This window comes from Lontra canadensis, unplaced genomic scaffold (genome assembly GCF_010015895.1).
Source record: "Lontra canadensis isolate GAN:19392208 unplaced genomic scaffold, GSC_riverotter_1.0 scaffold115, whole genome shotgun sequence".
NCBI lineage: Eukaryota > Metazoa > Chordata > Mammalia > Carnivora > Mustelidae > Lontra > Lontra canadensis.
Window position 1 is genome coordinate 1,072,225 of NW_022631109.1, and position 26,566 is coordinate 1,098,790.

General features: G+C 38.5%; 1 protein-coding gene across 7 annotated transcripts in view; it reads right to left on the bottom strand.

Moving 5' to 3' along the window:
* The window catches only part of LRRC4C (leucine rich repeat containing 4C), a 1,149,700-nt gene that overhangs the window by 92,215 nt on the left and 1,030,919 nt on the right, over positions 1–26,566 (bottom strand). For 2 of the 7 annotated variants that reach the window (XM_032840676.1, XM_032840677.1), the window contains one exon: positions 17,530–17,610. The exons of the other annotated variants lie outside the window; for them this stretch is intronic. The gene's annotated coding sequence lies outside the window, so the exon portion shown is untranslated. Of the gene's footprint in view, positions 1–17,529; positions 17,611–26,566 lie in introns of those variants that run through there. 7 annotated transcript variants of the gene reach the window in all.

Genomic DNA, 26,566 nt, shown 5'->3' on the forward strand with positions numbered 1-26,566 from the left:
TCCTTCAATCTTCTCCTGGCTTATTTCTACTCCTTTAAGCATTAGCTCAAGCATTAGCTCTTTGGAAAATATTTCCCAAAACTAATCCACCCCCAATTCAGTTAGGAGAAGTTAACAGAACCGTTAGTTTTGTCATGATATTTGCATTGTTTCTACCACACTATGATACAATTCCCTCTTCAGGTCCCATGCTCCAAAAGATTTGGAGCTACTTCATATAGAGAATGTGTTTTTAAACTCACTATGTCTCTCCATCATCTAAGAACAATGTAACACAAAATAGGTACTAAATGAATGAATGAAGGTCATTCTGAATGGAAATCATCAATAACACAAAAAGATTCATGACATCCATTCCTTTAATTTTACTGATTTTGCTTCCATGGCTTTGAAAAGTTGAAATATCCCCTCAGGTCATTTTGGTTATCTTCTATCATCTGCCTTCAAGCAGAAACCCACCCAAACAAAGTCAGATAGATGAGGTCGATCCCATTCTCTTAAAATAAAATGGAATTACCACAATAACCCATAAGGATCTGTTGTATAGACTACTACTATTGACTAGGATGTAAAAGTCATTGTAAAATATGAAGAGACCAATAAAAGACATTGTGGAAATGAATCCCCATAAGCTTCCTGTATAAAAATATGAATTACCCATTCGAAGCTACCTGAAACAATGGCCAAATTCTATTATTCTTAGAGGAAAACAAAAACAAAAAACATGAGCTATTTAAATATCTAAAACCTTTATCATGAAGTAGTCTGAACTCCATTGGGGGGAAAAAAGTGAAAGATAGAGTAAGTGTGGCTTCCTTGATACTAGAATTAAGTGATTAAACTGACTCTGGTGCCTACGTGAAATTAAACACACACACACAAATACATACACACACACACAAAACATGTAACAAGGTAATCTACAAGGAAGGTAGAACTTTCCTATAAAAATGAAACTTCCAACACAATAGTTTTATTGTTTTGCTTGCTTTGTTACACCCTTTTTAAGAGCGGCTCTCCACCCACAGGTAAGGCAATGGATGGTTAACATCTAAAAGTGTGAGATCTCAGGGAAGCTATGTAACTGGTGGAGAATACAGAAGTCCTAATTGGTTATGTAAACACTTCCTCCTCCACTGGTGGCCTCTGGAGGGTTGCCTTCTACGTGACAAACCTTAAACACTCTTCCTAATACCTCTGGACATGTTTCTTTAGGTTTAGAGTCAAATATGTTATAAGCACTATGCAGGGCAACTTTACCCAAATTATATAATTCTCCCTAAGCGATGTAATCTAGAAATTATTAATTTGATTTTTCCAGAGTAACTTGAGACTAAGAAGTTCTGTGACTTGTCCGAAATCACACGGTTAGGAAGGGGAATGTTGGTTTGGGTATTTCATCTCAAGCCCAGAGTCTATTCCATTATGACTCAGACTCCTCCTACCCCACCAGGAACAATTTTAAGCGAGATCAATATTAGGCCAATAAATTCACTCCTGAGTCTTCCTGTTGGCCAGCTATACAAAAAAAAAAAAAAAAAAAAAGTTCTATGCCTGTACATCTTATGAGCAATTTTCAACAGTCTCCACTGTACCACCATGATGCATTAAACTCCACTCGATATGGAAGGTGGTCATTGCCTTGGCAAATGACATGGATTGTTGCCAGTAATATTTCCCTAGCAGAGAGTTGGCTCTGAGCCTATATCTTCTCCTATGCCCAATGGGATGAGAAGTCATTTATGATCTTTCATATAACAGTAATAATCCTGCTTATGCTTAAAAATGGCTTAAGGCCAGTCACAAAGCATTTTTCCTTTGTTCCCGGCCAGATTCCATAGATTCTATCTAAAGCATCTATAATGAGGCAGTCTTGTATGTTGCACAAAACAGGGGGTCTAAGAAATCTGGTTTCTGGTTTGGTATCTGGCCCTAATAAGCAAATTCATTTCTGAGCCTCAGTTTGTAAAGATGAAACATAAGGGGGCAGCCCACATTCCCTCCCAGTATGACAACATAGTTTATTTCATACACACACACACACACACACACACACACACACCATGCTGTCCATTTTGTATCTCATTATTTAAATACCTGTTAGCTCAGCAGGTATTTGTTTAGAAATAGAGAAATAGCAGTTCTCTGATTTTACAAATTGTCTTTTATCTCAGAATTCTGGAGGATCTTATATCATTCATTAATTAAGTCTCACATCCCCCCCATCCTGAAAGGTGAGACCTCAAAGGCTGTTATTCTCTGTCATCGTCCATATGGTGCCAGTAACATGTTATTAACTTTGGAACAAGTGCACTGAGAACCTAACAACTCATACAGAGTTTCCTCTCTGAAAAAGAAGCAAGGCAGAGGGCACAATGTGCAAATGAACTGAACGTGGAAGCTGGAATGGAGGAGCATATAATTTGTATGATGGGAAACTCTGGCAGATGATGTTGGGTTTTGTTTGTTTGTTTTTTGTTTTTGTTTTTTTTTTTTTAAGATTTTACTTATTTACTTGACAGAGATCACAAGTAGGCAGAGACACAGAGAGAGAGAGAAGGAAGCAGGCTCTCTTGAGCAGAGAGCCTGATGCAGAACTCAATCCCAGGACCCTGAGATCACGACCTGAGCCGAAGGCACAGGCTTAACCCGCTGAGCCACCCAGGTGCCCTGAAGTTGGTTTTAAAATTGAGAATAATTTAGGGGTGCCTGGGTAGCTCAGTCGATTAAATGACTGACTCTGGATTTCAGCTCAGGTCTTGATCTCAGTGTTTTGAGATGGAGCCCCACATGGGGCTCCATTCTCAATGTGGAATCTGCTTGTCCTTCTCCCTCCCCTCACTTGTGCTCTCTCCCTCTCAAATAAATGAACCTTTAAAAAAATGAGAATAGGGACACCTGGGTGGCTCAGTTGATTAAGCGGCTGCCTTAGGTCCAGGTCATGTTCCCAGTATCCTGGGATCGAGTCCCACATCGGGCTCCTTGCTCGGCAGGGAGCCTGCTTCTCCCTCTGCCTCTGCCTGCCACTCTGCCTGTGCTCACTCGCTCTCTCTAACAAATAAATAAATTTTTAAAAAATCTTTAAAAATTTGAGAAAAATTTAAGTTTTAAATCAATGATCTGTCCTCCTCTCCCTCCTTCCAATGGCTTATCAGACCCTGTAAAAGTGACTTTATATTTCTTTCTCAATCTATGCAAGGAGGCAAAGCTCCTTTGAAGCTGATTATGATGACTACAATTTTGAGCCTGCCTCCATCTCTATTCTATCTTTCCCACCAAACACAGTTTCTCTGCAGAGTTAGAATTAAGTCAATGAGTTTACTGCTGACATTATCCCCCACCTCCCACCACCTGCCCAAATATTTATGTATGCATTTGGTTCAAAAGGTCATAGAGCTGAAGGACAGGATTGTTTGTTTTCTGGAAGGAGAGGAGGGAGGTAGGAGGTGTAAAGTCACAGACTGATACACGGTTTGCAACTTCTCATTTGAAGGCAAGCTCATTCCCCTGCATTCTGAGTCAGTGATTTCTTCTTGAGAGCGGAGGGTTACAAACTATAGAAACAATGGGTACTAAAAAAAGAACAGAGTATAACAATACTAGGACAAGAGAAACAAAGCACCACAAAATATTATAGATGCCTAAGCATGGTTACTTGAAAAATAAGAAACCTGATACAGAACACGAATTTTAAATTAAAAAAAAAATTAAGATAGGCTACAAAGAGCTACCACTCAGGGTATACTTGCTACCTGCAAGGTAAAGGGCTTGGTGAATCCTATGTTACCCCTATTATCCAGTTAGCAGTGTGCATAGAAGATCGACCAGGGTGTTTTGCAAAGGAGGTAAGTGAGGCTGAGAGAAGGCACAGGTAGTAAGAGGAGGAGGAGGACTAAAACCCCAAGTCCATGGGGCACCTGGGTGGCTCAGTCTGGTCAATGTCCAACTCTTGGTTTGGGTTTGGGTCATGATCTTGAGGTCCTGAGATCGAGCCCTGCATCAGGCTCCCCACTCAGGGGGGAGCCTGCTGGAGATTTTCTCCCTCTCCCTACCCCAGCACACACACTCTCTCTTTCTCTCTCAAATAATAAATGAATAAATTTTAAAACACACACATACACACACACACAAAACCCAGGTCCTTCCGATCCAGAGTCTCCAGCCAAAACCTCTTTCTCTTTCCATGAACTCACATCTAACTCACAGCTTGTCCCTGTGTTCATCTCCTCCAATCATCTCTGCTACGTAAAGTTCCATTAGCTCATCCCCACTAAACAATGTCAGAAAGGCTATGATATTTGCTGAGCAACCTCCGAGTGTGAAGCATTGAATTTTTCCTATGGGACAAAATCGAGTTGAATTTTGATCCCTGTATTTGCTCATGTTTGTGTGGCTTTCAGACCAATTTGCAAAGCAGAATGGACTAGAGTTTAGACTTCATTCAAAGGAAATTCCAACACACATTATGACTTGCAGCCTTCTTATGAGACTATTCCTTCAAAGTGAAACCAATCCCTCTCCAGGGAGGGGAGAGAAAACAGGTAATAAACTTTCCCTCTATTTCCGAGCCGAAAGCTGCGCCAGACACATAACGCTACGTGCATCTGCTTTACAGAGAGCGGAAGAGCTACAACGCAGTGACTAGCAGCAGTATTTTCCTACAGCACCCCACCATGAATTATAAGCAGCTGCTCAGAAAGATCTTTTGCTTTTGTGACGATGCTTACAAATCATCCTTTCAAATGTATGACTCCTGTCTGCACTTGAGAGGTTTATGTTAGTGAATAGCTGGCTTTTCCCTTGGTCTGGTTTTCCCTTATCCCGTATTGTAAATATGATAACATATTGATGAAGGATGAAGTCAGACCCGTTGTTAGTGTCTCCCTTGGCATTCTGGGAAATGATCCGTTTAGGATGGCTGCACAGAGTCTATTTGCTCAGCAAAGCTCATTTTACAGAGGACCAATAAGTATGCATATAGCAATGACACCACTGTTTGCTAACAATGCTAGGCGATCGTGCCAGATCGGGACGCATGGGCCAGAAAAGATGTGAAACATTAAGACACATCAGAAGGTTCAGTTCTTCAAAAAAAAAAGAAGGAAAAATTGTCACTTGGGAGCTCAGCAAGTAATAATCCATTTAATTAAGAACTATTCAAAGCAAACTTTAATCTTCTCTTCTACTTCTTCGAGGAATAATTGTCTTCTGTATCTTTTCCTCCCCTCCAAACAGCCTTTTCCTATCTGTTGCACTATTCCATTTAACACGACACACTGTAAAGACATTTAAACTTTCTGTCTTAACCTGTAATAAATATTAACCCTATCCCCCATGTTTGTGTATATATATATACACAAAAGTAGAGGGCGTACTTGGCTGGCTTAGTCAGTAACAGCATGCAACTCTTAGTCTTGGGGTTTTGAGTTTAAATCTTATGCTGGTTGTAGAGATTATTTAACAAAAAAAATCCTTAAGGGTGCCTGGGTGGGTCAGTCCATTAAGCATGTAACTCTTGATTTTGGTTCAGGTCATGATCTCAGGGCTGTGAGATCAAGCTCTGCATCAGGCTCCCCACTGGGCATGGAGTCTGCTTGAGATTCTCTTTTTCCCTCCCCCTATAAATAAATGATAGATAGATAGATGATAGATAGATAGATAACTTTTTAAAAATGAAAGAAGGGAAAAGAAACTGTCATGTTTCTTCTTCCAGTGTATTTTCCTTAAGAACTTCATATTTTTCTAGGGTTAGGGTGGTTTAGGGAACTTGATGCTTACTGATATTTTAGAAGATACCCTACAAGAGAGAATAGGATGCATCACTTACTTGGACCTAATATGTTTCAGATAGTTTTACACTGAAACTTACAAATTTATAAGTCACTCTTTTAAGAGTATGAACCAGAATGAAATTTCAAGAACACTCGAAATACGACCAGGGCCATCTGATGATATCTTTCATTACTGTGATGCCAATCACTTCTTTTCAGTGAGGAATACCGGCAGTTGACAACTCCTCCATAAACATGAGCTGCAGGAGGAATCCCCCGTTCTGAACCTGAGCAGTCGGACACTGGAAAAGGACTCCAAGATTCATAGCTGGTACTGCCACTCGAAGCATAAAATATTCGTGATGGGAAGGAAAGAGAAATTCAGCAAGTGTATCAGTGTGGGCATGTGGATGATGATGTTTTTGAAGTTCACACATCAACAGAATTTAAAGTTATTATTCCAAGTTAAAGAGAAACATTCTCTACTCACAGAAAAAGAGACAACATAGTGGTTACACTTAAGAACCAAGTCACTGACTTAATTTTTTCTCTTCAACGGTTGCTGCCTAGCAACTTGAAAATTGCTTTCTTATCCTACTAATTTGGGGCACAAGGTATGTGTGCATGTGTTTACCTAGAAGTGGGGAGGAAGAAAACTGGCAAGGGGCGGGGAGCATCTGATAACCAACTGGCTGTGGGCTATAGGCAGGCATTGAACACTGGTGGGGGGCCTCTGGAATCTCAGTTGGGGTGACCTTGTAGATGATACATTTAACAGGGGCTAGGTGTATAGGAGGGGAAGAAATTTTGTGAGTGGAAGGAACATCATGAATCTGTTTTAAGCAGAATGAAGTTGAGATATCTATGGAACATCTACCTACAGATTGCCAAAAGTCAGATGGAAATAGGATGCTGGGGTAAGAGAAAGTGATAGCAATTACTGATAATCACTGGATGTCTTCAGCAAGTAGGTGGTAGATGAAGACAAGAGAATGAATAAAAAACAGGTACTTAGAAAGAAATGCTCTTTTAAGTTTCCTCTATTTAATTTCTATTTTTCTCTATTTAGTTTAATGATAGACGAATATGTACATAATAATTAACCATATGTCATGTATGAGAGCAGAATGCCTCTTTACTTTAAAAGGATGTACTGCACAATTTCACACCATTTTATTGCAGCAATTTGCTTTCATGTTTGTTCCTCTACCAGACTGTAAGACAGGTTATAGTGGCTGGCACAGAGTAGAGATCCAGTAAATATTTGCTTAAATAATGAATAAAGGAATGAATGAGTAAATGAGAGAAAGCGGGATATAGAAACTGGGTCAGAATCTCAACTCATGTGAAGCCTTATCTCCAGGGCTAACATTCGGCTTCTGATTTATGGTAACCTCCCAGGACAGAAATAATCAAAAAACAAAACAAAACTCATTTTATCAAAGATAGCTAGAAGACTATATGCCATTTTGAATATCATTGCACAACCATTTTTGTTATAATCAATAACTAATGTAGAATATATATATGCATATGTATATATGACATCTGTAAATATAATAGTATGTCAAATTATCAATATATATAAATGTAGGAAAAAACATACAGTCAATTTGTGATGATAAAATTATATTGAAATTATAATGAATATTTAAATGTATTAAATTTATTTATTCGGTGCTAGGTGCTGAATCAAGCATATTTAATTCTCACAATCACACTAAGAGAGATCAATCATTATACCTATTTTAGATTTTTTAGAAACAGACATAAAAACAAACAAAAAAATTTAGAAAATTTTTTATATTTTTTTAGAAACAGACTTACATTGACCATTGAACAGCTCTTCCAGGTGTTCAAAATGGGATGTTCGATTTTTTTTTAATATGGCATTCAAGGCCCTACACAATATGGCTGTGTATGTGTACATATCTAATATCCACACAACTCAAATTTCACACAGCACATATTATGTATGCATAGCTGTAGGTAAGCATCTTATTTAAATATCAAAAGTTTTCTATTTTCTATCAAGGCCCTAGTGGTTAAAAGCAGGAACTGATAAATCATCATTTTTATATCTCTCCAATGATGCAAAGAACAAAACTGAAGACCACTTCTACTCAGTTTGAACTTTCTGCGAGACAGGACCAGTGAAATTTTGTACTAGGAGGTAGAAATTTCCTACTGCCCATAAATTAAGGTACATCAACTTAGAATATTGTCTTGTAGGAACAGGGTGGGTGAAAATTGTTTGTTAGAAAAAGTTGCTGATTAAATGTAACAGAGTTTTCAACTATGACACAAATACAATTTCATTTTTATTGTTGCTGTACATTTGTATTTTTACTCTTTTGGAAACTGTTCATCAATCGCAATCCTCTGGAATGTAGCCAAGAACAAGGTGGAAGATAAACCACCAAAACAGCCAAATACATCTTTCTTAGCCCATAAACTAAATATCAGCCCTCCTCCTTCAGGAGAGTTTTCAGGACTTAGTCATCAGAAAACACTTCCATTACAGCCATAATCTGGACCACATTCATCATATCTTGCCTGGACTACCATTAAGAGCTTTCAAATTGGTGTCTCTCCCTTTCCTGCCTTTCCTACATTCTTTCCACTTTCAAGCCCTTCTTTACATGAAAATCTACCATGTAAGAATAAACTAGAACCTTCCAACGGCCTTTCCTTGTCTATTGCATGGGGCCAACATTTACACACTTTGGAAGATTGTGTGATTGAGACCCTGGCTATCCTTTTAGTCTCATCAATGTCACCTTATTCGGTTTTGGTCTGTAGTCATACTGAGCTTTTAAAAATTCTCTTTTTTAATGCCATGCCCTGTCCAAAATCAGGAATTTGACGTTTGCAACTGCATCTGATTATAATGCTTCTTCTCTTTGCCTTGCTGGTATCAACTCACTTTTCAGACTGATACTTGAAGATTAATTCCACAGGAAGGTCTGTCTTCTAGCCCACACTAGAGGGCTTCGCTTCTAAGCACGGCAACCGAGGCCTCTCAGTCATATATAGATCACATTTGAACCAAATCATTGTGTAACTGGTTATATCTTCAGTGTTTACTTCTGATAAATAGTAAGCACCAAGAAGGAATTATTTTGTGTTCGTCACTAACATACCTTAGAGAGCACAGCATATAATATGTTCGGTAAATATTAATCAACTGATCAAAATGCAGATATTTAGAGAAGGCTAATAGAGACTATGAAAGTCAGAGAGTGGCTTGTTGCCAGTAAAGAAGCAAAACCAATATTTTAAAAAAGCAGACAAAAAAATGAAATAGTCCAGCAGCCTAGGGTAAGGAAAATCCTCATATTTCAATAGTTTTAAAAAATTCATGAATCATAATCCAATAGAAGAAATGACAGTACGATGACACCGAGCTTCAGGTAACCACAAAACAAGTAAAACTATTCAGTCAGCGTTCATTTTTAAATAAGCAAAGAATTTTAAAATATAATTTTAGAGCTATTCCCATTATTCTAATTGCTAAAATAAAACAAGGGGTTGGTATTTCAAGAGGTATTTCGAGAGATATTTGAGAGGTATTCCAAGGTTCAGTTACTTAGAAAATTAATTTATATGCTATGTTTTATCTAACAATATTAAGTAAATGAATAATAAGAGCTAACAACCGTCTGCTTTTAAGTGGTAGATACCGTTCCAAGCATTTATACTTATACTCTCATGTAAGTCGCACAGAAACTCTAGAAGATCCATACTACTTACAACCCTCATCTTATAGATGAGGGAACTGAGGCACAGAGTTCTAAGGCACCTGTTCAAAGTCATACTGTTAATATGAAGAGGAAACAAGATTGAAAACAAAGCTGTCTGATCTGGACAATTCTTTTTTAATACCTATTCAACACCATTCTTTGAGGGTCTCAAAAAACCATATAATGACTGTTTAATCCAAGTTTATAATTTTCTCACTGAAAATTATGTATATGTATCATATATGAAAGCCAGGGACCATGCTACTCACTTCGTATACATTCTCTCATTTAATCTTTAGAAAAATCTTGTAGGGTACCTATGATTATTTTCTAGTGTATAAGCAACAAAATTAAGACTTGGAGAGCTTGAACTCTCTAAGTCAAGCAGTAGAGCCAGAATTGAACTCCAAGCATAAAGATTCCAAAGATGGAGCCCTTCATTACACAAGTTTCCCTACATAATAAGAGAAGTCTCTTTTACACAACATTAACCTTGGCACTAATGACATTTTGGTGGATTGTTCATGGGGCTGCCCTAAGGACCGGAAAAGGTTTAGCACAGCTCCAGCCTCCACCTGTAAGATGAAAGAAGCACCCTTCCTCCCAGCCATGAGGAGAAAAATGTCTCCAGGTTTTGCCAAGTGTTCCCTGGGTGGGGAGGCAAGAGACCCACTGCCCCCAGACGCTTGGACACTTTCTGGATGAAAACTGAACATATTCCTCCTGCTTCATCTCTATTTCCAAACTTTATTCTGACTATAGCACTTTAGTTAAAATATACTTTCTTTACGCAATAAAATACACAGTTTAGGCTAAAGCTTCCTTCGGTTATATTTCAGTTTAATGACTTATCCACACATTTAGAAACCACTGCAATACTTTGTAGGGGGACAAACCTTTGCTAACTTTAAGAAGGTCAAACGGGTAATTTCTGGTCATGTGACACTGAACATCTCTTTAAGCCCCTTGTTAAAGTGAGGTTAATAATAGCCCCTTATAGGGGAACCTGGGTGGCTCAGCGGGTTAAGCCTCTGCCTTTGGCTCAGGTCATGATCTCAGGGTCCTGGGATTGAGCCCCGCATAGGGCTCTCTGCTCGGCAGGGAGCCTGCTTCCCCCTCTCTCTCTGCCTGCCTCTCTGCCTACTTGTGATCTCTGTCAATAAATATATAAAATCTTAAAAAATAATAATAACAATAATAATAATAGCCCCTTATAAATATGCAGGTTAAATGAACATATCCTTATAAAACATTTAGTCAGTACTCGCATCATAATGAATGCCCAATTAATGTTCACCATTATATTATCATTATCATTACTATTATTTGTGTAATTTTCGTAGCCTGCCTTTCTAATTTATTCTCAAAATCTCAGAGGCCATCATATTTCCTCTCCAAATCCATTGAAAGTATTTACTTACAGGCTATAACATATCTGTATGTCAAAGCAAATCCATTATATGAATATAACTTAAAGCCAACAGAAGTTGAAAATCAAGGTACAGCAAGAATTATTGAGAGGAAATATTTGACAGTGAAATTTCAAATTCTTAAGTCTATGGACAAGACACGATATGGCATTACAGTTATAAATAAACCACAACAAGTGAAAGTTGTTTTCACTGTAAGAAGACCTTTTGGAGCGCCTGGGTGGCTCAGTGGGTTAAGCCTCTGCCTGTGGCTCAGGTCGTGATCTCAGGGTCCCAGGATCGAGCCCTACATCCGGTTCTCTGCTCAGCAGGGATCCTGCTTCCCCCTGCCCCCGCACTCCCCCACCCCCGCGCCTGCCTCTTTGCCTGCTTGTGACCTCTGTCAAATAAATAAATAATTTTTTTTTTTTAAAAAAAGAAGAGCTTTCAAAAAATGGTACATTTCAAAAAATGGTACAGATTTTTATTCTTCCATTCCTTGCAAATCAACACGACACTAATTTTTCAGTTCTTCACTGATTGCTTTTAAGTAAAGGAGCTTTAACAGGAACCTATGTACCAAATTAAAAAAGAAAATATCTAAAGTCTAGCAACATGTCATCTTCGACCCAACTCCATGTTCACGCTCTCAAGCCTAAACTTACTTGCATGGTCTTAATTTTTTTCCCCATGTTTATTTTTTCTTCAGATTTAGATCTCTCCAGCTTCATACACTTTGCTATTTGTATGGTTAACACCAGAAAACTGTCTCAATATTTAATGACGCCAGTCATAAATGCTGGGGCATCTAGAAAGAACAAGTGACCAACAAAGAAAGAGCTACGAGGGTGCAGAGCTTCATTCTAGCTTTTACGACTCAAGTGACCAGGAAAAACACCCTTTGTTCTGCCACAAGGCTGCCAGTTCAAGAGAAGTTCTAAGAACCAGGCTTAGTTTCTAAACACATGTTGACCTCTATTTAAGAAAACAAAGTAGACAGCATGAACACACCCACACAAAACACAAGGAATTTTTAAATCTTAAGTCAATTATTTCAGATGGAAAAGAAAGGCATGCTCTGAAGACAGCAGCGGCTGCTGGGTTAAGGAGCTCTAGGCCCTGCCAAATTGTAAGACAATCCTCAGTACTCCCCTGGAATTATCATTTTCCTCATATGTCTTCATAGCTTTCATAGAAAGCGATAACTTTAAAAATGTTCCTCATGGAATTCCTGGGTGGCACAGTCGGTTCAGTGACCAACTCTTGGTTTCAGCTCAGGTGATGATCTCAGGGTTGCGAGATCCAGCCCAGCCAACGGGCTCTGTGCTCAGCGGAGAGTCTGCTTGAGATTATCTCCCTCCCTCTGCCCCTTCTTTCTAAAATAAATAAATAAATATTAAAAAGATAAAAATGCCCTTTGTTCTCCCAGAACCCGTGATACGTCGACAATACCCACAAGTATCTGTGAACACTTTCTTTCACAGGCTTAGAGAAGATTTCACCTCCCAGCTCCCTCACCACTGCCGCCCTCATAGTTGGGTGGGGCCAGGCAACTTGTGACAAATGGATTATAAGTGGAATATAAGTGTATTACTCCTGGGGAAGGCAGAGGAAGGCCCTGAGGTACCTCCAGCTCTCTCCTCCCTGTGACAGCCAGATAGAAGTCACATGTTTGGAAGGCAAAGCTGTAAGATGGAGGCAGACTGTCCCCCTCACTCGTCACTTGAGGGAGATGCCCCAGAGAACGAGGCCCACAGTGGACTTAGCATGCACAAGCAATAAACTTGGGTTGTGTTCACCCACGGAGATTTCAGGGTTGATTGGTCATCACAGCAGAGCTTAGACAATTCTGACTACAGAAATTCAACAGTTTCTAGAAGGTAGTAACCGCTTCTCATGGAGCTTCTTTGAGAATCAATGGGCAGGGCTGAGATCACCATCTAATAAAACACCTAAGTCTAGATATGGCTTATAAAGGGAAAGGCAAAAAGTCATCTTGATTTATTTAAAAAATCAATTTATGCATATTAAGCATGTACAGACCATATATCAACAGCTACACAGCTCAGGGACTACCCAGTGTGATTGCATCTTGCTGACTAAGGAACAGACAGACCATGCTCCTGTAAAAAGATTATTACTTCCATAAAGCAGACCATATACGTTAGGTTCAAAATGAATGAGGAGAGTAATCTGGTTGGAAGGGATTGAATCTGTAATTTTCCCTCACCCCATTTCTGCCTTTTATCTAAATGGCATATCATGCCATAGTTTAAGCTACTGTGTGACAAAGAAAGGATGACACTCTCACTGTAGCTGCCACCACCTGCCACTACAGCTCAGTTCTAGAAAGCATTAGAGATCCAGGTTCTCACCTCAGCTCTGGTGGGAGCAATTGCATGAATGTGACCTATGTTTAGAATTTCTCTTACTCTCTATTGGCCCTTGATAAAGTGGCTCCAGTGATGACCTTAACACAAGGTCATGGCAAGACATAGGAGCACAGTGTATACAAAGACCCTAGCAATGAGTTCACTATATTTTAGCACATAATAAATGCTGGTTTCATTTCTTCATTCCCTTTTTCTTAATCTCACCTCCCTCCTCTTAGCCCTCCCCTGTATTCCCTTCCATGTCTTGTTTGTTTGCTTAAATTGAAAAGCAAAGGGGATGAATGCTAGATGATTCTCAAAACACCTCTCAGTATGAAATATACATGCCCTTGAAGTTTGCTTATTACTGAGAATGTGGAATTGACATCTTGCTGCAAGAATCAAAAAATGCTACCCCACACCACAACAGTTGAGCCTGGGGGGTAGAGCATGGGCATTAAAACTGAAGAAGCAATGACAGAAGGAATGACAAAGGATGCAGTGACCTGTGAGCCCCCACAGCTAAATGAAGTTAAAAAAAAAAAAAATTAGAGTCTCACAGAGTCACTGTTGTCTATAGCTTCCTAGATTTTAATTAATTCAGATAAATTTAAAACAAATTCAACACAGGGGGTACATCACTTTGCTCCCTGGGATGCAAAAGATTCTGAAGTTTATATATTAACAGAAGCTTCATGTTCCTCTGGGCTCCTAAGAGAATATCTTCCAAGGGTGGCCAATAAAGAAAATGGAAAGACATTTTCAAATACTTTCTTATGCCTATAAGCCTGTCTCAGCCAACAAGCCAATACCCAGTAAGAACAAACACCTCATACTGTAATTCCTCAAGAAGGTACTGGCCACACTGTTTCCTGATATGTTCCTGATTACCTCTGAGTTATGAATTTATTTCACCACCTGACTATGGCCCCAAACTTGCCCTTGGATTTGATAATGGTTAATGATTTTTTGGTTATTCTCCCTTTATCTACGCGGGATTCTCAGACTGCATTGACTATAGGGATCCCAGATAACATACCAGTCCCATTCTACGCAGACAATGGCACCAGCCAGGGCAATTAGGATTCAGGAAAGCGTTGCAGAGTCAATTTTTTTTTTTTTTTTAAATGGCTAAGTACCAGCATATCAAAGAAAGAGATATGAAAGTCTCCCCCTTTATGATCAACCCAAACTCCAAAGTAACTACCAGGGCAAAAATTCATTTGGAAAGAAATTTAAGTTCACATGAGTTAGAGAAATGAGCATCCTTATCCCATCTGAGTGTCAGAGTTGTAAACAAACACCTAATGAGCCAATGAGTTATGGAAGTATATATATATATATTTTTTTTTTCTTAATGATTTTATTTATTTGTCAGAGAGATAGAGTACAGGCAGGCAGAGTGGCAAGTAGAGGCAGAGGGAGAAGCAGGCTCCCTGCGGAGCAAGGAGACCGACGTGGGACTTGATCCCAAGACCCTGGGATCAGGACCTGTGCTGAAGGCAGCTGCTTAACCAACTGAGCCACCCAGGCATCCCTGGAAGTATATTTTTAAGGCAATTTGGAATCATTTCTCTCTCTCTTATCCCTGATTCTTGTATCTTCTAAAGTGCTGTGTTCCAGTTGCCAAGGAGAGGTGTTTATATAAAAGGTGATGTTTTCTCCTGCAGATTCTAGGGAATTAGGTCCAATAGAAAAAAAAAAAAAAATCAAAGTTTGAGAGAAGCAGCAGATAAAACACTACCCAATCTGGCCTCCCTTACCTCCAGCAATCCCACATAAACTCTGGGCTTTTGCCTGAATACCAAAGAAGGATATTTCAATTTCAGCACTATGTTAGTTGAATTACACTGACCTCTGTCTCTGCTTTTGCTCTCCATTTATACATCTACATTACGACGAAGATTTTGCCTCAAGCTGACTTCTGGCCTCTATGTGCAAATGACCATGTTCCAAATTCTTCTTCCTTTTCCATGTCTTTCTAATTCCCTCCCCAGCAGAACTGTAGTCTATTCCTTTCAGATTTTATCATATTCTTTTCAAATCTAGTTTTTTTTTTTTTTTTAATTCTAACTGTTTTCTGTTTGGTTATTTATAATGTCTGTATCCTCTAAAAGCAAGCTGAGAATAGCCGGGACTACCTTCCGGATCCTTACGCCCCTCCCAGGGCCTCGTCCACCACGGTATCACCCAGTACTCTGTAAACGTGTGTTGAATTGAATTTGAAAATAAAAAAAGGGAAACATGTCACATGTTTTCTCCCTGTTCATATTTTTGTTAGGGAAATGAGTGATATGAGACAATGTAAATATGCCATGTGCCAAGGCCAAAAAAAGAGATTTAAGGCAACCAATCACATATCCAAAATTCTTATGGCACAATTTAATGACCTCTACTAGATAAGACCCAGTAAAGGAACGAGAAGCAACTCAACTCCTTTCGCAATGTATTGGTTCTCCAGATCATACATGCTCCTAATTGCTCTGTATATAAAACCCTACCCTGTTACACTCTTTCAGCCAAAAACCCTAACCAGTAGTAGCAGAGTGCTTCCTCAACACTTAACAATACAACCAGAAAGTGCAGAAAGCTCTTTTATTTTGGGGCAAGGGGGGAGGGGTCGTGGCCAGGTTGGATGGTATTCCCTTGAGACATAAATCCCCCCAAAATATGTAAACAGTTTAACTGCTTTCCTAGTAAAACACTTAGTTGACTTTGGTTACACCTGTTAATCTGATGGCATAGGGCTGTGCTACTCCGCGTGCTGGAGACCAGCAGTGTCAGCATTGCCTGGAAGCTTTTTAGAAACGCAGACTCTCAGACCTCACCCCAGATCTAATGAATCAGAGTTTGCATTTTAACATCCCCCGAAGTGACTCCAATGTACATAGTATTTTAAGAAGCATGGACATCTGATACTCTAGCAGCAATATTTCACTCGCATCCTAGTCGGCTCTTTGCTCTAAGCCATGATTTCATTGTAAAAGTAAAATATTGGCTTCTCACAGCCTCTTCTTCTCTACTCCTTACTCTTTTCTAGACACCTGTTTCCTTTAATATGTAGTATAAACACACACACACACACACACACACACACAAAGATTGTTATGCTCTCAACTGTGCACATTCCTTTCATATACATCATTCCATTTCATCCCTCTGATACCTCTGTAAACACCATTATGCATAATTTGTCAAATGTCATCTAGGTAACAAATGTCCGAGAATCTGCATGCCCAATGGTGTAAACATGCTTCCCCTGTAACCAGTGAATTCTGTACCCTCAGAATTCTCTATGTTATAAATCATAATTTAAAAAAAAAGATTGAATCCAAATATTTAAGAGGGGAAGATGGATATTTAAAGTAGTTCACAGAGTTTGGAAAGACTTGTATCCAATGAGCTTAGGGGAAACAGACAAAAAGGAGGATATTCAGTTCCTTCTTCCTCCTATTATCCCCACAATCCCCCACCAAAGTCCATACAGCCAAGGACTTAAAAGGCCAGGTGGATCTTACCCTCGAGCCTTTTGCCCTTGCCACTCCCATAACCCAGTTTATCATATACAGAGACACTAAACATGCACACTCTGATGAAAGCTTTTATAGCTGCCATAACCTAATGGATTTGCTGTCAGTTTCTTGAAACTGTGCCTGTGGAAGAGAAAAAAATCCAATCCTTGCTTACAAGCAATGGAGTTTGCAATGAACCCAAACCAACTTGGACATGTCTATCCTATATAGCAGGACTTTCCAAGCAACCTTACTCATTCGTGTGACCTGAACTTTCCAGCAATGAATGAAACAACCTAAGGCAATAGAAATAAAGAAACATTTACTATAGTTTCATTAAGAAGTTGTTTGTTGTGTTAGGATATAATACAGTAAATTATCAACCATATTCAAAACCAGGTGGATTTTCAAAAATCTTTAATCTAAACCTATGTCATATACAGAGGTAAGTATCTGTACATAATGCAAAATTATGAACTGGATGTTAGCCTTTATCAAAATGCTTGAACACTGTCATTTAGGAATGTATTTAGCATCCTTTTTATAAAAGCCTCTTGATTATTACAAAATGGAAATCACACTGGAAGTCAGAAGTCTAAAATTTAACATCACATAAGTAGAATGTTAGAATACGAGGAATTTTAGAAAGATCATGTAGACCTAGCCTTCATTTCCAATGTATAGATTCACAAAGAGAAGCCCAAAGAGGCCACACAACTTACCACAAGTTCCACTGTTGTCTGTCACTGACTAGCTGAGTAACTCTGGGCAACTCCCCTGTCTCTTGGCTTCAGTTTCCTGATCTGCAAAATGAGGTGATCGGACTAGTTGACGTAAGATTCCAGATAGCCTGAAAATGCCATTATTCTACAAGACTAAGAGCCACATCCTAGACTAGCCCCCCTCCAAAAGCAACACACAAGAAGATGAAAAGATATTTCAATGGCCCTGGGGGTCCTGGTGTTCCACTTTGTTGATATCAGATCTCAACTTGGGACTTTAGAACCAAATGGGTTGCTTGTGCCTACCACCAATGGGCAATCCGGGAGAGAACAGCTTTGGGCACATCCTTTACCAGAGAAGTGGTGAAAATGAGTATCTTTTCCTCCCTTTCGGAGGATTGAGTGACTTCCTCTGTCTGGGCTCTGCCTCAAAGATTTCTCCTCAAGGTTCACTGGAGTCCTGGAAGTCCAGCCCTTGTCCTAACCCTAGACAAAGATGCATTTCCCCCTAGAAGACTCCCCATTTGGACAAGTCATTCAAAATCAACCTTAAAAGAGACTCCAGGCTCCAGGGAGCTGCACATTTTGGCATTGTTTAATCAGCTGTCTGGCTTTGGTCTGTAGTGAAACCTTTCCATTTTACTGTAATTTTTAAAAAGATTTTATTCTTAAGTAATCTCTAAACCCAATGTGGGACTCAAACTCAAAACTTCTGACTGAGCTACCCGGGTGCCCCTCATTTTATTACAATTTTATTTTGTTAATAAACAAAGAGTTGGTATGCTTATTTTTAAAAAGTGAATTAAATCTTTGAATACAGGACCTGTTTTTAATCACTGGCCATGCTTTAGCTACATATATTTATCTTCCTTCCCTTATTCTTATATTGGGTTGTATTGTTGAAATGGCTTCTTTTTATTTTTTTAGGTGACCTTCCATCTTTCCCTTTTTCTTCTTTTCAATATAACTATTTTCTAATGAGCAATCACAAAGTCAGGCGATGGTTTAGGCTTTTAGAAGGGTATTTAAATATAAGGACTCCATGAGGCAGAACCCAGATACTGATTATGTATGCAAAAATGGGCACTGCTAATATCCCTACCAATTAAGTCAATCATTAATCCAGATTTTAATTTATGGGCTCATTTTAATGATATACACAAGTGAACCTGGAACACTATGTCTTAATAGCAGTAAGATATTTAAGGAAAGCTGGTACTTATATCTAAATCATTCTATACAAAATGTGGTCAACCAGGAGAAAAAGAATACTATAAACTATGCCTTATCCATAAATAATAATTATGTTCTTATTAGTATCATTATGATCATCTATTATTTATATTTCACTTATTATATGTCATGCATTCTCCCCAAACACATTACATGGTTACAAAGTTCCAACCTTACAGAAATACTGCAGTGTTAACCCTGAAAAAGGACATGTGGAGATGGGAGGGAGCCAAACAGTGGCCTCCAACAAGGATTATCTTGTGGAAAAAGAATGATTGTAAACTTATTAACATGGCTATATTGGCAAAACCAAAATCGGAAGGTATAGGGAAACCAAGTTTGGCTCAGCTCCCATCTACACAAACTGAGCAGCAGATACACTTTCCTTAGGGAGTGTGTTTATCCCTAAAGGTACTGAGCAACAGGGTTTTGTGACCAGCTCTCTAGAGGATTCTGGCAGTCAAGAAAGTAAAGATCCACCAACTCTAGAATTCTGGATAAAAGTACACTGTGAGTGTATGAACATCAAGAGGAGAGCTGTACAAATAAATGAACGAATCAAAACAAAGATGAATAATCTTAGAGCACGACACTTAGTGTCTGTCCTATAGCACTCATTATGCTCTACCTTGTGTGAAATCTATGTGTATCCTTTTGTTTTCATTCCTAGTAGACAGTAAGGTCACTGAATCATGACTTACCACATCCTAAATATTAACCTTGGGAAAAGTGCTCAATTTCCTGTCCTGTAATAATGGAATCTATCACACAGTATTGTCACAAAGAAAACATTATTGTATATGTAAAGGATTTAGCCTGATGCTTAGGAAGCAAAAAATAAAATTAATAGAGCTCTTAGTTATTGTTGCTACTATTATTTACTACCATTATTATTGTGATTATTACTGTGCTGTAGAATTCCTCAGGCTCAGAACCTTGATTTTATAGTCCAGTAAGTACCAATCAACAGCCATTCTGATATTTCAATAGATCAATTAAAGCAACAAGATTGTACCTGCCAACCTGTCAGTCTATATTATCCAGGGAGAAGGAAACAAACCCAAACCACTCAAGACTTCATCAAAGAAGCATCTCAATAAAATGTTTCCAGCATGCTTCTCTCGTCAATAAAAAGAGAATATAGGGTGAGGAAAAGAAAAAAAAAAGAAATATTCTATTCCAGTCCATTAAAAAGTATTACTCTTTGATGCTTGTTGTATGCATGACAAATGGACATACATTTTTCTCTTTGTGTAGTGAGCAAACTGCTATATACCTTTGAAGTTTATTAACATTGTCTCCAATGTTTTTATGAAATCAGTGTCAAATTCACCAGAATGCAACTTCCGGAACAGCAGGCAGCAAGGTGGGCTTTTAAATTGCATGCGTTCAAACTGGTTTAAAAAAGGCAAATTTCCATCCTGTATTTTACACCAATATTGTTCAAGCAATTTTACCAGGGGGTCTCTTGATTTTAAAGAGTATCTTAGACCCACCACAAACTAAGGCCCTTTACATGTAGATCATTGGCTAAGAAAAGCCTTCATTTTTCAAGGAAGTCCTGAAGTACCTTCCTTGAGTCTGAAAAGTAGTTAGAAAACCGGCCTTCATATCCAAACACCTTATATTATTAATGAAAAAACCGAGCCCCCCCCAAAGGGAAACTGATTTGATAAACTGACTTGGTCATGTTTCACAATAAGCTAGTGGCAAAACTTAGAACCTGTGACTCATTCATTCATTCCTTTCTTGTTTATTGAGAGCTTTCCTTGAGTCCGTCCACTCTGTGGTGGGCTTCCTATATTTATCATGCTTATTATTTTTGAAATTCATTCAATTTCCATTTGGCAATTATTCACTTAATATCTATTATGTGCAGGCACTACATTTGGTATAGTGTGGTGAAGTATGACAGCTGTTACCCGTCACAAGCATTTAAAGAATAGTTGGGGATGTTCTGAGTACAGAGTTACAATAATTGGTAGCATGTAGTTATCACATTAAAAAGGAAGAGAATCTGAGGAGTTAATTTTGTAATTTCCTAAGCTATCTATAAAAAAAAAAATCTCTGTCTAGTAACCAATCATCAAATTTGTTTTCATCATGTAGTGTGTACAAAGAACTAGGAATGTGATTAGAAAAATCCAACACCAGCTAAAAGTTTATAATCTAAGAAGCTGAGATGTACAAACAAGACATTTGTTTTACAACATCAGGACAATATTTACGTGCTGAGTGTAATGTAGCAATTTGTATGTTAGAGAGATAAATCTCAGTGTGGACTGAATTTAAGAACCTGAGTGAACTTCAAAGAAGAGGTAGAATTTGACCTTGAAGCATTTATTACTATGTATATTGTACTAGAATCATTGGCATATTCCACTGCACCTGGATTTCTTGACATACATTCATTGGGATAACTACATAAATAGACTTTTTCTCCAATTAATAGCTCATGAACAACTAGCACAAAATTACATTATAATTTCAATAGCCCCTGAAAGAGTCATTTAGCAGTTGAGCAGTTCATTGTCAACTGCTTTGTTTGTGACAATCCTGATTATTCACCTGTTAACTCAGGAATTTCAGAACTGACCAGATCTTCATCAATCTTGGCATATCCTGACACCACCTAAGTCTCTAAGAACTCAATTCGGCCTTTTCCACAGTGCCTGGACTTAATTCTCACCCAAGTCAGAGTGTCCTCTTCCTCCTCTGAACAACGTGGTGGTCTGTATGTTTCACATGAAAAATGCTTTAATTTTTTTTTAACCTGCTATTTACATATGCCACTACATTGTTTATAAATGAATACCTTTTTTATCATCTACACTAGAAACTCAAGACAATAAAAGGCATAGCTTATACCTAAATACAGTGTTCTGCTAAAGAGGCAGTTAATAGTTGCTGTTGTAATTTCATTGCAAAAGAGAGGCCCCCCATGTGTTACAGATATACTAGTCAATGAGTAGGAGTTGACAGCCTACAACTTGTTATTTCTGATGCTTTATTCATTTAATCCTCAATTCTAGGAGAAGAAAGAAAGAAAGAAAGAAAGAAAGAAAGAAAGAAAGAAAGAAAGAAAGAAAGAAAGGAAGGAAGGAAGGAAGGAAGGAAGGAAGGAAGGAAGAAAAAAGAATGCAAAGCACAACTAACAGTAATACGATACCCATATTCTACTCCCAAGTATGCCACTAATTAGCTGTGCCATTTTGGATTTGGGTGTCAATCTATTATTCAGTCTACGTCTCCTTAATCCAACGGAATTGGCTGAAATCCTGCAAAAGATTCATTCTTCTGGGTCTTTATATATTACAAGAGTCAGCCAGGAACAAAATAAGAAAATTACTTTGTTTGGATTGTGTAATGGCAATATGAGGGTTGGAGGGAAGCCAACCATTCTTGAGCATTATTGCTCCAAAATGTTTAGTTTTGGTATTGTAGCTCCTGGTAAGAAATCCACTCTACAAAGCAACATCTCACTCTCTCTTTCTCTCTCTCCCTCTCTTTTTCTCCCCGACTCTCAAAACTGAAAACGAAGTTTCACCAATCAAACCTTGCAACATGTGGTACACTCTAACTTTCCTGTTCTGTCTTATCCTACAATACCCCATCCCATCCTATTATTCTAGCCCATCCCATTTCTATCTATTTCATTACATAAAACTGTAGATTTGTTGAACAATCAAATTGATTTTGTCCTGTCACCTTCTCTGGCTGCATGAGTTCGGTCACATTGTTAATTTATTCTAAGGATTACTTTCCCCATTTGTAGAATATGGATAATAATGTTCTATCTTTAGAGGGTTGTTTTCGGTATTAAACAAGGTACTATAGCTAGCACTGTGCTTGGGGTTTAGTGTTCAATGTATTATTTTTATAGACGTTATTATTTTACCTATTTTGATTATCATAATACTATCATTAATTCTACTTAAGAGTTTTTGGAATCTTAAGTTATGCTAGATTCTCATACATATGATATAGACTGCTAAATTAGGACATTCTTCAGTTTTTAGTCAATTGCAAGGGGAAAAGAAAAAGAAATGAATAGAATTGGTCCATACATTTCCAGACATCATAAACTCAATATTACTTTGTTTTTGGTTAACTCTGAGGACTTTTGATTTAGTACTTAATCTCCATGGTGATTAAGGCATGTAGAAAATGATAATACTGGCATTTCATTTAGATGTTTCCGTGAGGTGACATATATGACAGATTCATTCTTCTAACTTAACTGTGATGAAAGTCATCTCACCTCCTATTAGTGGGAGAAATAGGAACAGAAGCGTGTGGTTTCCCTCACCCCTAATATTTGTACCAGAGGAAAGATATTAACTAAAAGAAACAAACATATCTTCTGCTTTTTTTTTTTTTTTTAACAATTCTAGTTTGAACATCAAATCACTGCTTACATAAGAGGCTATAAGCACAAGTCTCATATTTTTATTTCCATCTTTTTTTAGATGATTATATTTCATGATAAAATTATCTTTAATGATAAAATTCGTGATTCAAGGACATTTCAAAGTAAAATATAAACCTTAGAAATAAAAGGTATATACGTGATATCACATTTCTTTTCGTATTCATACTCCTAGGAAGCAGAAAATAATTTGTTTACTATTCCTGCCATGCCTTAATAGGAAACTGAGTATGTTCGCACACAAAAGCAAAGAATAATACCAACTGCTCAGCAGGAGATAAAGTGGTATGATTTCCCCAGGTGGAGTTTATGGTTGCCTTTTGATCACTCAAGAGACTGAAATTTTTTTTTTTTTTTAATTTAAACTGATCTTGCTTACTTTCAATCTTACTCCACTGATCCTATAACTCCTTCCTCTCTCTCTCTCTCTTTTTACTAATTTAAATATGGACCTTCTTTTAATCACCATGTGTGCCATCAGCATCCACATTTCAGAAGACCATTTCAGCGCACCCACTGAGTGCATCACACTTATTTCATTTTGTTAATTGAATGAATCTCAAACAACCTCATTATCTGCCCACTGCACTTTGCATTTTCCGATCATAAAGCCATCCTTTGCAAAATCTTCTCTGACAATCAGAAGGGTGAGAATCTCGCTTCTAGTATCTCTCAAAACACAGGACTGGTCTTTAACCAAATTCCCAGGTTTTCAGACCTCAATGGTGGCAGTGAAAAGAGCTAATATTGAGTGCCTACTACATATCAGACTAGACATTCACAGTGTTTAGTCTTCAAAACAGTCCTATGATAAAGAAAACATTACACTCATTTACAAAAGGAGATGATGGAAGCAAAAAAATATATACATATACATATATATATATATATGTATATATATATAAAATTTATCAAAAGTCATATGCTGGGTAAGTTGTTGAGGTGCAGCTCCAGAGTCCACACTTGGTCCTTGAGCCGTACCATTGGTACTAGGGAAACACTGGCTTACAACCTGGTCATTTTTTTCCCTTTTTTCTTTTTCCGGTCAGAGATTTCTTTGAAGGCCTTAATATTCTGGGTTGTCCAGACATGGGGGGTATGTTAAATCTAAAATGGTTCTAAGCTGTGGGAAGCCCTTTCCCTAAGCTCCAGTTCTAGAAAGGTTTAGAAGACAGCGAGAATTAGCAGTCAGTCTGTAGACATCCTGACTCTACCATGGAAAAGCTGAAGCTAGGGGACCTTGAAAGCTTCCTCCCACTAGTGGAAAATGATTTTAGGTCTCTTCTCTTAGGAAGTTTTGCATACGCAGTTAAATACACACACACATACACACACACACACACACACACACACACCCCTCCCAAAATAACAGCAACAAATACCCTCTCACACAGAGTTCTGTTAGTAACCTGACCTGTGGAAAACCATGAATCGAAGACTGCCTCATTGGTAATTGTGTACAGTGAAAGCTTTGTGGAAAGATGTTTCCTGTGCTTCCCTCCTCCCCCTTGCCAGAATGCGCTCTGCTTTCCCATCCTTCCCCAGCTAAACAAACCATTCTTCCTTCTTCTGGGCCGAACCCCAATGTCACCTCCTCCACAAAGCTTTTTTTAACACCTCCTCATCCCCAGTTCTCTTTCTTTTGAGTTTTCCCCGACACTTTATTCATGTCCTTAAAATAGTGCTTATCACAGCGCATTACATACTTCTCCCTCCACAGACCAGGTTTCTCCACCTCAGCACTACTGACTTTTTGGGCCTTATAATTATTTTTTGATTATGTCACCCTGTGAATTGCAGGCAGTTTAGCAGGATTCCAGGTCTCTACCCCCTAGGGGCCTGTAGCCTCTCCCCCGAAAATCAAGTGTGTCTATAGATTTGTCAAGTTTCCCCTGAAGAGAGGGCAGTATGGCCCCGCCCCCAGTTGGCAACCCTGCTTTAGATCATGGGCACGACAGGAGCCGTGACCGTACTTTCTCTCATCCTATACACCTGGAAGTATCAAGTCCATCGCAAACAGTTAATTAAGACATGTTGGCTGGAATTAAATGCCTCTTATTTCCCAATAACTACATACTGCATTATAAAATGCACTAAATTCACACTTTGTTCAAAAGTGAAACAAACATGACTGCTAAATTAAAATCTGGTTCAAGGAAAGTGAGATCAAAAGCCACTGGATGTCAGAGCAGAAAAAACACTTTTCTGGCTCTGTAAGAAATCCAAAAAAGCATATATGTATTACATATACTTATATATGTGAAAATATGTTGTATCTTTGTGTGTCTATACCCATAAACATAATAACCTTTCCTGAAAAACCACATTCAGAAAACCAGATGAAAGTAATCTAGTATCTCTAAATACATCATCCCTAACATGCTTTGTTCACTGAAATACGCAGTGAATTGCTATGATGCCCCCTCCCGCCCCCAACAATGACCCATTCATGAGAAAAAGTAATGCTTATTTTGAAATTTCAGAATTGGAGGGACTTGATCAAATCAAGAGGCACAGACAGTATGATATTGCCTTTCTTCCTGATAAGATGCTCTTCTCTTGCCAATTTAGTGCAGAACAATTTAAAGTCATCCAACTTTGCTTATTTCTGTCAACTAGTTAACCACTTATTTGGCCTGAAAAGCAGAACCACTGTGATCTTAAGTATCAGTTTGTGATGAAAGACTTTTTCTCACCTCAGAAGTGAACGGGCCCTGCACATTCTCCTTTATTTCCTGAGCTGCGTTCTTAATTAAAGTTCCAAAAGTGAGATAGATCTGTCTTTCCTCGTAGTATCCAATCAATGAAAATCTGCTACTCTGACTGGTATACTGTATGTAACAGCAGTGCCTCTGGCAAGCTGGTGATTTTTGCAAGAAAGAAATGCAAAAACAAGACCAGCCCATCCTGAGCGGTGAGAAAGGAGGTCACTGGACACTAACTTGCATAATCTCCCAGAAACTGTACAAGACCTTAATATCAGTAGCCTGTGTTTTATTGGTTGTCTCTCTTTGGTTTTAGATACATTGATTCAATTTTTCGTTACAACACGGTGAGATAGTGATTATTCTTGCCCCTATAAAGAGGAAGTGATTCGTTATCAAGACAACTGAAAATTGCGTGATGTCATCTAACTACTGGCTAAGTGGAACAAAATTCACCCCATGATGCTTCTCAGGGACAAACAGCAAGCACCAGAGAGGACCCGACAGTTCCTTTCGCACCCAGGCCCCCACCAAATAGCAGCCACATTCATATTCAAATTTACCATCTGAGATAGAACCTGAGTCCTCACTTCCACACTCGCTACCTGCTCAGCCCCAGGCCCCAAAGGCCTGCAGAGAGGAAAAGAAAAGTTATTGAAATGCAAAAGAT